We start from the raw sequence: 10,163 nt of genomic DNA, 5'->3' as shown, positions 1-10,163 counted from the left end.
CTCGTTTTCTTGGAATAGTTTCTCATTCAGCCCATTATTTGTCAATAGTGTTTGGCAATAACATTTTTTCTTGATTAATTTAATGCCACCTCCGACTAAATTAATTCTGATAGTCCGGACCCGCGGTGTAGGGGCAACGCGTCCGACTGTCACTCGGTGGCCCGAGTTTGATTCCCGGCCGGGTCAGGGATTTTGATTGTAAATGATTAATATCCCTGGTCTGGGGACTGAGTATTTATGCCATCCTTAACGCTAGGTACGGAGCTTATGTTCAAAATGCGGAATGAATTCATTTTTATATAGCCTAATCTCTAGAATAGGATATCCGTTTGGTTCTTGAAAGTTAAATTTAATCCCACGTATGATAAGATAAAATAAACTTCACACTTCTGCAATTCAAATTACACGCAGGTTCATATCACATGGTGCAAGTAGGGGAAAAAAATTTCTGTAGGTCGACGCCCTGAACAAATATGAATTTAAAAAATATATATCTTTGAGTTCCTTGATTGTATCTTGAGAACCGAATTCAAATTGTTTCTCTCGTGATGTAAACAAACTTGGCGCGGTGCGAAGTTTGACATTTACACACCATCATGCAATTTGTCTCGTGTAAAAGATAATGCTTACCAGTTAGGAGTTTAACTTTGTTTGTGAATATCTAGTTTTGTCCGTCTCTAAACTTGTTGGAAGTACATTTTCGTGTATGGTGATGGCTGTATTTTCTGCACTGAAAGTTTGGTTATCAGCCTCGGTGTATCTTTTGAGTCTAAGGTAAAAAAAGAAGAAAGGAAGAAAACAAAGTATGCATATGTTAAATTTCGTATGAATTCGGAAAAAAAAAAATACTGTGGTTCGTTTCTGTACAAACAGCCTTGTGATTAATGGGCACAAGACTTCGTTTGAAGTATGAAGGTGAGGATACCTACTTTAATAGGCAAGTTTAAAAAAAATTAAAAAAAATAAAAAAATAAAAAAAATATTAGCGACGTCAGTGAAATTCATTTCATCAGTTTCACGAATGTGATATGAAAAGTTCTTCAATTGTATTTCGACGTAATCGTATGAGAATTAATGACTGCATTTCATTGCATGCTAGGGTAAGAAGTGAGCCAGGTAGCTTATGTGAAACTGTATGTTCAAATGAGTTCATTTAGGATTTTTATATAGCCTAATCTGTATATTAGAATATCATTTGGTTCTTGAAAGTTAACATTAATCCTATGTATGATAAGATAAAATAAATTCTGTTTGGACAGTGATGATAACAATCAGAACTGGGTTTGTTTTAACCAGGAGATTTAGGTTTAGACTATGGCATATTTCATACCTAGCAGAACTAAGCAAGTTTGAAGAAATGGGTCGGGTCAAATTGCAGTAATTACATTTAACTAGATATAATCTCTTTGTGATAAATTTCACAAGACTTATAAGAATTGTAATGAAATACAGGGTGTCCTTGAAAGAGATTTCAATGTGTACAGAGGAGGCAGTACCCAACAGACAAAGGAAAAAAGGTCTTATAAACATTGGTCGCGAATCCAATATCTTCGGAGTTATGGTCCGCTACCACTACTGTCAGTGATCACGATGTTCTAATAATTTAAGGAGGGTCATATGTAACAAAAGGCAGAAATACATTCCTACCTAATTATTGGTGGTAAACGACTGCAAATGTGGTACATGAATGATGGGGTACCGGCCCATTTTCATAGCAGTGTTAGGCGACATGTAACATGGGTCTTCCATGAGTGAGTGATTGGTCAAGGAGGGTCAATAACGTTGGTCTGTCTGTTCGACTGAACTTAACCCTTTAGATTTTTGGCTTTGGGGACATGCAAAAATCATGGTGTACATGGTCCTCATAAATGATATGGATACCGGTACACTACGAGAACGCTTGTTCACTGCCTGTGATACAATCCGGCATCAGCCAGGGGTGTTTCAACGAATACATGATTCCTTGCAACTTAAGGTGTAAGGTTGCATTGCAATGGATGGTGCTCACGTCGAGCACATGTTTTGAAGAGTGAATGGATAGACGTGTGATCATTGATGGTAGTGGTAGCGGACCATAACTCTGAAGATATTGGGTTTGCAACTAGTGTGTATAGGACCTTTTTCTCCTTTGTTTGTTGCGTGGTGCCCCCCTCTGTAAATATTGGAACCTTTTTCAAGGACAATCTATATACCCATTTTTTTAATGCTCAGTATGGGTTCATACTTTCTCATGGCACTGAAGAAATTGCATTCATCATGCTTTCTGTTGCACATAGTTCTCCTGTTGATTGGATGAAGATTCATAATACTGTGAATTATAATCAATTACATACGATATTGGTAGTTTCTGCAATAAGAATTTTAGCAAGATGTTTCAAAACTTTTTGCCAAATAGAAAACTGTATATTAAAACAAAACTTGTTACCAGTGTACATGGTGTACATGGTCCCCATAAATTGTGGTGTTCATGTTAGCTGGGTGTTTGTACCATTGGTTTTTGTGACAGTTTTAAAATTTAAATCATTAAGAATCCCAAAGCTGAAAGGTAAAATAGTTGTTTGTTGATGATACTGTCAGTTTGTATGAATTATTGTGAATGATTATTTGTAATTGATAATGTTCATGTAATGGATGATGGACAACAAACTTGTACTACCATTGCCAAAATCTAATGCAGGATTTTTCAAGTGAAGTAGTGTAAAATGAACAACAACCAAAAGTAATTACTATTTCTGAGTTTTGCTGTCAAAAACTTGTGAACTAAACTATTAAGGAAACAATTTTATTAAATGTTGGTACCAATATTTTTGAATTTATTGTTAAGAATTAAAATTTAAGAGGTAGGCCTATGACATCACATGATATTGAATAAAAAATGAAAAAAGAATTTTGTATATCTTGCATGTAAAGTATTTTTGATCGGGTTAGTTTCAGCACAGTGGGTTAATTTGGGTGCAGGCCTGTTGATTAACATTTAATCTAAGCCTAAACTTCATACATACGCCAGTTCAGTATGTCAACTTCACAGGTGCCTATGATGTGTTGAAAGAATTGTCAAGTACCTACTTAATCTACGTTTTCTGTCAAACCCAAATTTGTGTGCTGGCTATGTAATAACCTAATCAAGAGATCACAGCAGGGCACCGATCAAGACTAGAAAATTCCAGTGTAGAATATAGGTCTGTGAAATACTGAAATTGGTATAATATAAATGCTATACTGGTAGAGCCTCTACAGATCACAGATCACTGTAGTACGGCAGTGGCTATGGAGTTTATGACACTGTTTGGAATTTTCTGCAGGTTGTAGCCCCCACTAGTAGATTGATCACTTCAGTGTCCTTGAGGTGGTACTTGCTGTTATAGAAAGGAATTATAGGCTCATAAGCTGCTTTCTTTTCATTGTTGACTTCGTCTGGCTGTTCCACATGAGTCTCAAAATGTATAGAACTCCACGGCGATTTGCAAAGAATTTTTAACAGTGGGAGGCAACATTTTTGTAGAGCAGGTAGATATTCTTTTTATGGTAAAGTATGAGGATGAAAGAAATATGGGAAGTAGGCTACTGAAATATAATTACCTTTTCTTCTTAAAATTTCTGACATAGCAGCATTTAAAAAAAAAAAATAATAATGCCTTAAACTGTAGTGTCTTTTGGACTAATTTCTGTCCTACATGTACAGAACTTAAAAAAACTTAATACCGAGCGAGTTGGCCGTTTGGTTAGGGGTGCGCAGCCGGGGATAGTGGGTTCGAACCCCGCTGTGGACAGCCCTGAAGATGGTTTTCCATGCTTTCTCATTTTCACAACACGGCAATGCTGGGACTGTACCTTAATTAAGGCCTCGGTTGCTTCCTCCCCACTCCTCAGCCTTTCCTATCGCCTCATCGCCATAAGACCTGTCTGTGTCGGTGTGACGTGAAGCAAATTGTAAGGAATTTTAATGCTTGTAATGCTTAGAAATATCATGTGTATAATAGCCTATTATATGTAGAAATATAGTCTACAGGCTGTTTCAGCCGAGCTGCTCGCCAGTGAGTAATGGCGTATTCGCCGCCTTGCATGAGTAAGCCTGCAACATACAATACAGCTCTGCTCTGGGGTAAGCTGTCATGGCGTGGTGGATACTGGTAGAGACCTGCGACGGAGAATACTGTTGAATGGGGTTGCATCGCTGTGGAGGTCGGAATGTAGGAGATATTCATAATACAAGTTCAAGGTACAGAATACAATATGTTTATTGACTATCAGAAGGTACACGGTTCACTGCGGACACAAGTGCTGATATATTGGGAGTCAATGCATTTGCCGACATGATGTGCAGAGCATTCTTCATTGTTGGATCTCCGAGCATTGATCTGTCTTTGCATTTTATTTGGTTCATGGCCGAGAAAAGTTGCTCGCAACAGAACGTGGAACCAAACATACACGAGCTGTGCAGCCTGGGAAAGGTTTCTTGGTTCAGTGAATAATACCATCATGACAGACCCAGAGTGTTGTAATATCTGTCTTTTAGTAGGGTAGAATTCTGTAAGTCTGTTATTCCACCCTGTTTAGAAAGCCCAGAATAACTGCATTGACGGCAGATAGTTATCAGGGGTAACTGAAAAAGGCGTGTTGAATAATCGCATTTCTTTTTCAAAAACATCAAGCTCTTGGAACCTCATTTCAAAAGAGTGGAGAGGCCTCATGATTAGGGCCCGGATGTTTATGACCTAAAAATGTTAGAAATATGTAAGCATTTATGGCCTAAAAACGTATTAAAATATGACAATAAATATGACTTCAAATTTTTTGGTAACATTTTCGAAATCTTCAAAATCTTGCCACTAATTAACATTATATTGAAAATATACTTATAAAATCTAGCACATTCAAGAATAATAATAATAATAAGTAATAATATTAATTATTATATTTTGAATTTATTTAATTACTCAATTGAGTGGTAACTCTCGACTCTGCACAGAATGAAATAAATGTCACATTTTGATGGGCGATCGGAAAGAATTACAATAGCAAATTACATACATTTTAAAATTTTCAAATAGGAATGATCTTGTACTTTTACGCAATATTGACTTGTAACAGAAAAAAGATCGCTCAACATTGCAGGATGTTAGTGGGGCCTATTTGAAATACGTCAAATATTTGAGTTCAATTGAGACTCACCTTTCTCTTGCTTTCGACGCATCTGTCTCTTTCTATACAGCTTACCCTCCTAATTCACATAAATATATAATTGTAAGAAAGATAATTGTATGAACTTACAGACAAGTAGGGGATGTGAAAAATTCGTGTTTGAGATGACTCCAAGCAGGTATAGGAAAATGAAAAAAAAAAAGACAAAAATACAAAAATTCATGGGGAAATATGACCATATAAAAAACTACCAGAAAATGACAAAAAAAGTTAATAAAGCCAAACTATGACCTGTGAAAATAGTATCATTTTACTTACCGTAGATAAAATCATGCTTGTATTTTCCATGGAAAGAATATAAAGAGAAAAAATGACGTGTCATAAACATGTGGGCCCTACTCATGATCTTCTTTATATACTTGTCCAAAGAGGTCTCAGGAGGCATTTTTAAAGGGGAAAGACGAATGAAAAACGTTAAATCTCTATTTAGAATTTGCCAATCAAATAAACTGAGCTTTTCTATGAACGCTCTGAGTTTATCGTACATATGTACAATTAATAGATATCTTCCTTGCAATAACGTATTCAGGTGGTTTAGGTGCATTGTTATATATGCAAGAAATGCCAAATGTGGCTACCGATGTTGGATCAGTTGCGACTGGCAAAAAGCATGTCAAGAACTTTTCCCCGACATATACAGCGAGCAGTGCTGTAGTAGGGTATATCACAGTAAGCCGCTTTGAGATCTTGTAAAAATCCTTTGAACTGACGATGATTAACACCGTGACACCACACAAAATTTACACGTCACTATAACTTTCATAACAGATTCAAGTTCCGCTGTTGTGGCACCAAGTTCCTCTTGTTGAATAAAACAGTGAATAGTTACCACGTGTTAGGCAACGGGCCTCCCCGGCTTGACACAGTGACAGAATATTGTGTTATGTAGCGATGGGAAATTGGGAAACAACACAACATCAAGACTGGCAGGAAGCGCATGGACATGCTATGTCCTTTGCTCAGTGACGTATTGGCTATCACCCTCCGCTCTCTCCACCCGTGCTCCGAGCAACACACGCAAGTGCGTACACATACTCAAACTCGTGGATTTGGAACAGCCTTGTCTACAGTGTGGCCCACCCACCCAGTATATCTTCTGAAGATATCAATAAGTAGTGTTCTCCTGGGTGAATAACAATAAGGGACACATGAAGGAACATGCAATGTATGTCCCGTGTTTTAAGCACTGAGGCAGTGATACAAAGTTTTTATTTTTAAATGGAACCACACAGATTTCTGTCACATTCATAGTTGGTCATGTGTGTATGGGTCCTCAGCCCAGAGGCTGGTTGGATTCTCAGCCGATCGACCGTCAGCTGTTACGGGTAGAATAGGCATCACTGAAGAGGCATGCTAGGAAAATGAGGAGTGAGGTGGTTTATTGTTTCTTTTCTCTCCAACCCAGAATGTGATGTTACATATTATCCTGCCATGTCCACCAAATATACACTGCCGGCCAAAGGTTTCCGGGCAAGCAGTGAACAGTTAAGGAATGGACTGAGATTAAAAGCAAACAACATACTGATACAAGGAATTGACAAATATGTATTCTAAAACTAATATTTTACTGGAAAGTTACATTTTTACAATACATCTGAGCAAGAAATAGACAGTATGAACAAATTTACTCCCGCAGGTTACCAGAATACATCAAACCCTCTTCTCATCAAAGAAACCCTCCTTTGCTGCAAGTACACTTTTAACTATTCTCGGCATTCTCAGAACAAGTTTTTCTAACACTGATGCAGGTATATTTGGCAGGCATTCTGCAAGATGTCCCGCAGCGCTTCTGATGAAGGACACTCTTTTTAGACTTGCCGATCCAAGTCCTCCCACAGCAGCTCAATAGGATTTAAGTTCGGGGATTGGAGTGGGGGCATTCCATTAAAAACAATTCCCCAGAGTTTTGTTTGTTTTGCAGATAATTCATGCAATAGCAAGATGTCTGTTTGGGGTTATTGTCTTGTTGGAGGACAAACCCACGTCCAATAAGTTGCTGACCAGATGGAAGAGCATAATGGGATAGGATGGAATGTGAGCCCTTTTTGTCCAGTGTTCCTTGAATTCGGTGCAGTGTACCAACTCCACTGAATGTGAAAAAAAATATCACAGAGCTCCCTCCATGTTTCACTGTAGGTGTTATACAGTTAGAATGCATTTTTTCTGATGCTGAACATAAACATAAACTCGTCGCCATTGCTTGAAAACCTTCGAAACTTGGTTACAGTTATATAATCTGTCATTAAACATGTTGCCATTGATGCGTTCATGGCCCGTACTTATAGACATGGGCTGAGTGTGTTGGATGGTCTATATCATGTCTATAATCATTAAACATATTCGTGCGGGTACATGTGTTTTGGCCGGCAGTGTATATACCAACTATCCTATAAGCAATAATTTTACACGGTTCATCACATGGACTGGCTGTATAGGGAACTGGATTTTTAACATCCCACATACTTCAGTCACTTTCATATTGTCAAAGCCAAGGATGAGACTGAGACATAGGTCAGTGAAAGTAACAAATTTTACCTAGCCCATACCAGGAGAGACAATACACTGTGCATATTGTATCTCACCACAGATGGATCTGGGCATAGTTAGTCATAGGCAGCCACATTCAGTGCAGTTATGACTGCCATTTCTTTAATAGTGACCAGGCAAGTTGACCATGCGGTTAGGAGCGCGCACCTGTGAGCTTGCATCCAGGAGATAGTGGGTCGGCGGCCCTGAAGGTGGTTTTCTGTGGTTCCCCATTTTCACACCAGGCAAATGCTGGGGCTGTACCTTAATTAAGGCCACGGCTGCTTCCTTCCCACACCAATGCCTTTCCTATCCCATCCTCGCCATAAGGCCTAACTGTGTCAGTGCGATGTTAAACAAATTGTAAAAAAAAAAAAAAAACCTTTAATAATGGCAGCACTGTTATATGTTCACCAGGAAATGGAACCAGTGTTTCCTATCCCCCTGTCGCCATAAGAACTGTCTGTGTCGGTGCGATTGTAAAGCAAATTGTAAGGAATTTTAATGCTTGTAACGCTTAGAAATATCATGTGTATAATAGCCTGTTATATGTAGAAATATAGTCTACAGGGTGGCCCACCCACCCAAGTTTCTCACCTAATATATCCTCTGACTGGTTGAAGATAGCAATAAGTGGTGTTCTCCTGGGTGTATAATTATAAGGGACTTGACATCTTGAATGACCTTGGCTTAGTGTGTCGGATAGTTGAGGCGCTACACAGTGTGTAATTTCAGGAATCCAGCCGGCCAAAAATCGTATCTCGGAAACTAATGGACCAATTTACATAAGACTTAGTATGTAACTGCTATTATTGGAGATAATTAAGGGTGTGGTCAATCAAGTACAAAGAAGAAATGACTACGCCAAGAATATAATTAGTAATTTTAATAATTTTTCGTTATAGCTTTAAGAAATTAAATGGATGTTAATAGCGAGACATGCTATTTAGAATGTTTAAAAACAGATCAGGAATGCATGTACTTACCAAACAATTTAGTCATTAGATGCAGTTCCATCAGAATTGCTAACTTCACTGTCATTATCTCCTTCAGCAGAACCAGATACAGGAGGCTCAGACAGTAAGTTGAACACTTCTCCTGAAAGAAGAATCAACTTCCTCTCTCTTGATTCCCTAAGCTGGTAATGTAAGGGTCTGAGGGTATAAGCAGCCTATGGAAAAGGTCAGTATTTGTGTCCTTTCTGGAGGGTTTCCTGGTGAATACTTCTCTGAAACGCCTATTATCTTTATTCCTGGTCTCCTGAGCTTCCACGGAGAGTTATCCAATAGGTATAATATGGTGCCCAATGATCTCTCCATCAACAAAGAGTTTGTGCAAAGTTACAGGCATGTAGTACCATTTGTATTTTTGTAAGTACAATTGTATAGTTTCCTTTGCATACATGCCAAATGCCACATTATCTATGGCATACCCACACGAAAGAGTTTCTAAGATGACACGTAAATGGTTTATTAAATTTAGATCTATTCCAGTAATATCCGCAGAAGTGGAAGCCACTCTGAAGAATCTTCTAGTGGTGTTTCCATCATTAATATTGCCAGCACTTTGCTTCAATATATCAGCCAATAGACCTGTTTCCTCCCTGAACCAAACCTTTATATTCTTTCTTTCTTCAGCGAGTTTCATCTCCTCAGTAGCTCTTGTTTGCCACTTTCTTACGTCAAGTCTGTATGCTATATGTAAAAGGCATTCGAAACTTTGAATCCATGCATTAAGTGGTGATAAACCAGACTTAAGTGTTGTTGGGTTAATTACTCCTGTCACATCAGGAATATTATTCATATCTTTAGGGGACGCACCACATATATAACACCTTTGGGAAGACTGATAGGAAGACAATGTACTGCAGAATTTTCCATCCACCATAGTGAAATGTAGCTTGTTTCTTACTGGAACTCTAATTTAATAGGCCTGCATTAATGAGATGATGAAGGTCTAGGTTTATGCCAAATTGTATCCTGGTTTCCTGTGTTTGGGTGGCTAAACAAAAGCTGAAGGGGCACAAGTGAAAATGCAAAGCATAGACTCTTCACTTAATGATCGACCCTGTGAAAATCTGTGTTTATAGCCACTTTGGTCTGAACTGCCATCACAACCCCACTTCGTTACAAGTTTATACTGATATTTACATACTTGATCTGACAAATTCAACATATTCCTTTACATTTGGCAAATTTGGCATACTGTATGGTCAAGAATCGCTTGAAATCTGACCTCTGCAGATGAATCAGTGATTAAAATATCATTGAGGTAACATTCGTCTTTACTTTTTCTCACTAGATAATATGGAGGGTACAAGTTAAAGCTATATGTTTTAGCATTTTTCCTCGATTCCTTGTACTGATTAGAAAACAATTGCAAATCAATTATCATAGCAAGAGTCTGATCAGGTGAAATTGTCCGTTGTTCCTGCA

At 38.1% G+C, this 10,163-nt stretch overlaps 1 protein-coding gene across 5 annotated transcripts in view; it reads left to right on the top strand.

Moving 5' to 3' along the window:
• Positions 1 to 538: 538 nt before the first annotated feature.
• The window catches only part of Cp110 (Centriolar coiled coil protein 110kDa), a 446,477-nt gene continuing 436,852 nt past the window's right edge, over positions 539 to 10,163 (top strand). For 4 of the 5 annotated variants that reach the window (XM_067142186.2, XM_068226427.1, XM_068226430.1 and 1 more), the window contains exon 1: positions 540 to 915. The gene's annotated coding sequence lies outside the window, so the exon portion shown is untranslated. Of the gene's footprint in view, positions 916 to 10,163 lie in introns of all 5 variants that reach the window. The other variant, XM_067142187.2, reaches the window with a different exon arrangement.

This window comes from Anabrus simplex, chromosome 2 (assembly GCF_040414725.1).
Source record: "Anabrus simplex isolate iqAnaSimp1 chromosome 2, ASM4041472v1, whole genome shotgun sequence".
Taxonomy (NCBI): Eukaryota; Metazoa; Arthropoda; class Insecta; order Orthoptera; family Tettigoniidae; genus Anabrus; species Anabrus simplex.
Note: the sequence above shows the minus strand (reverse complement) of the source record. Positions and strands in the feature narration are given on the sequence as shown.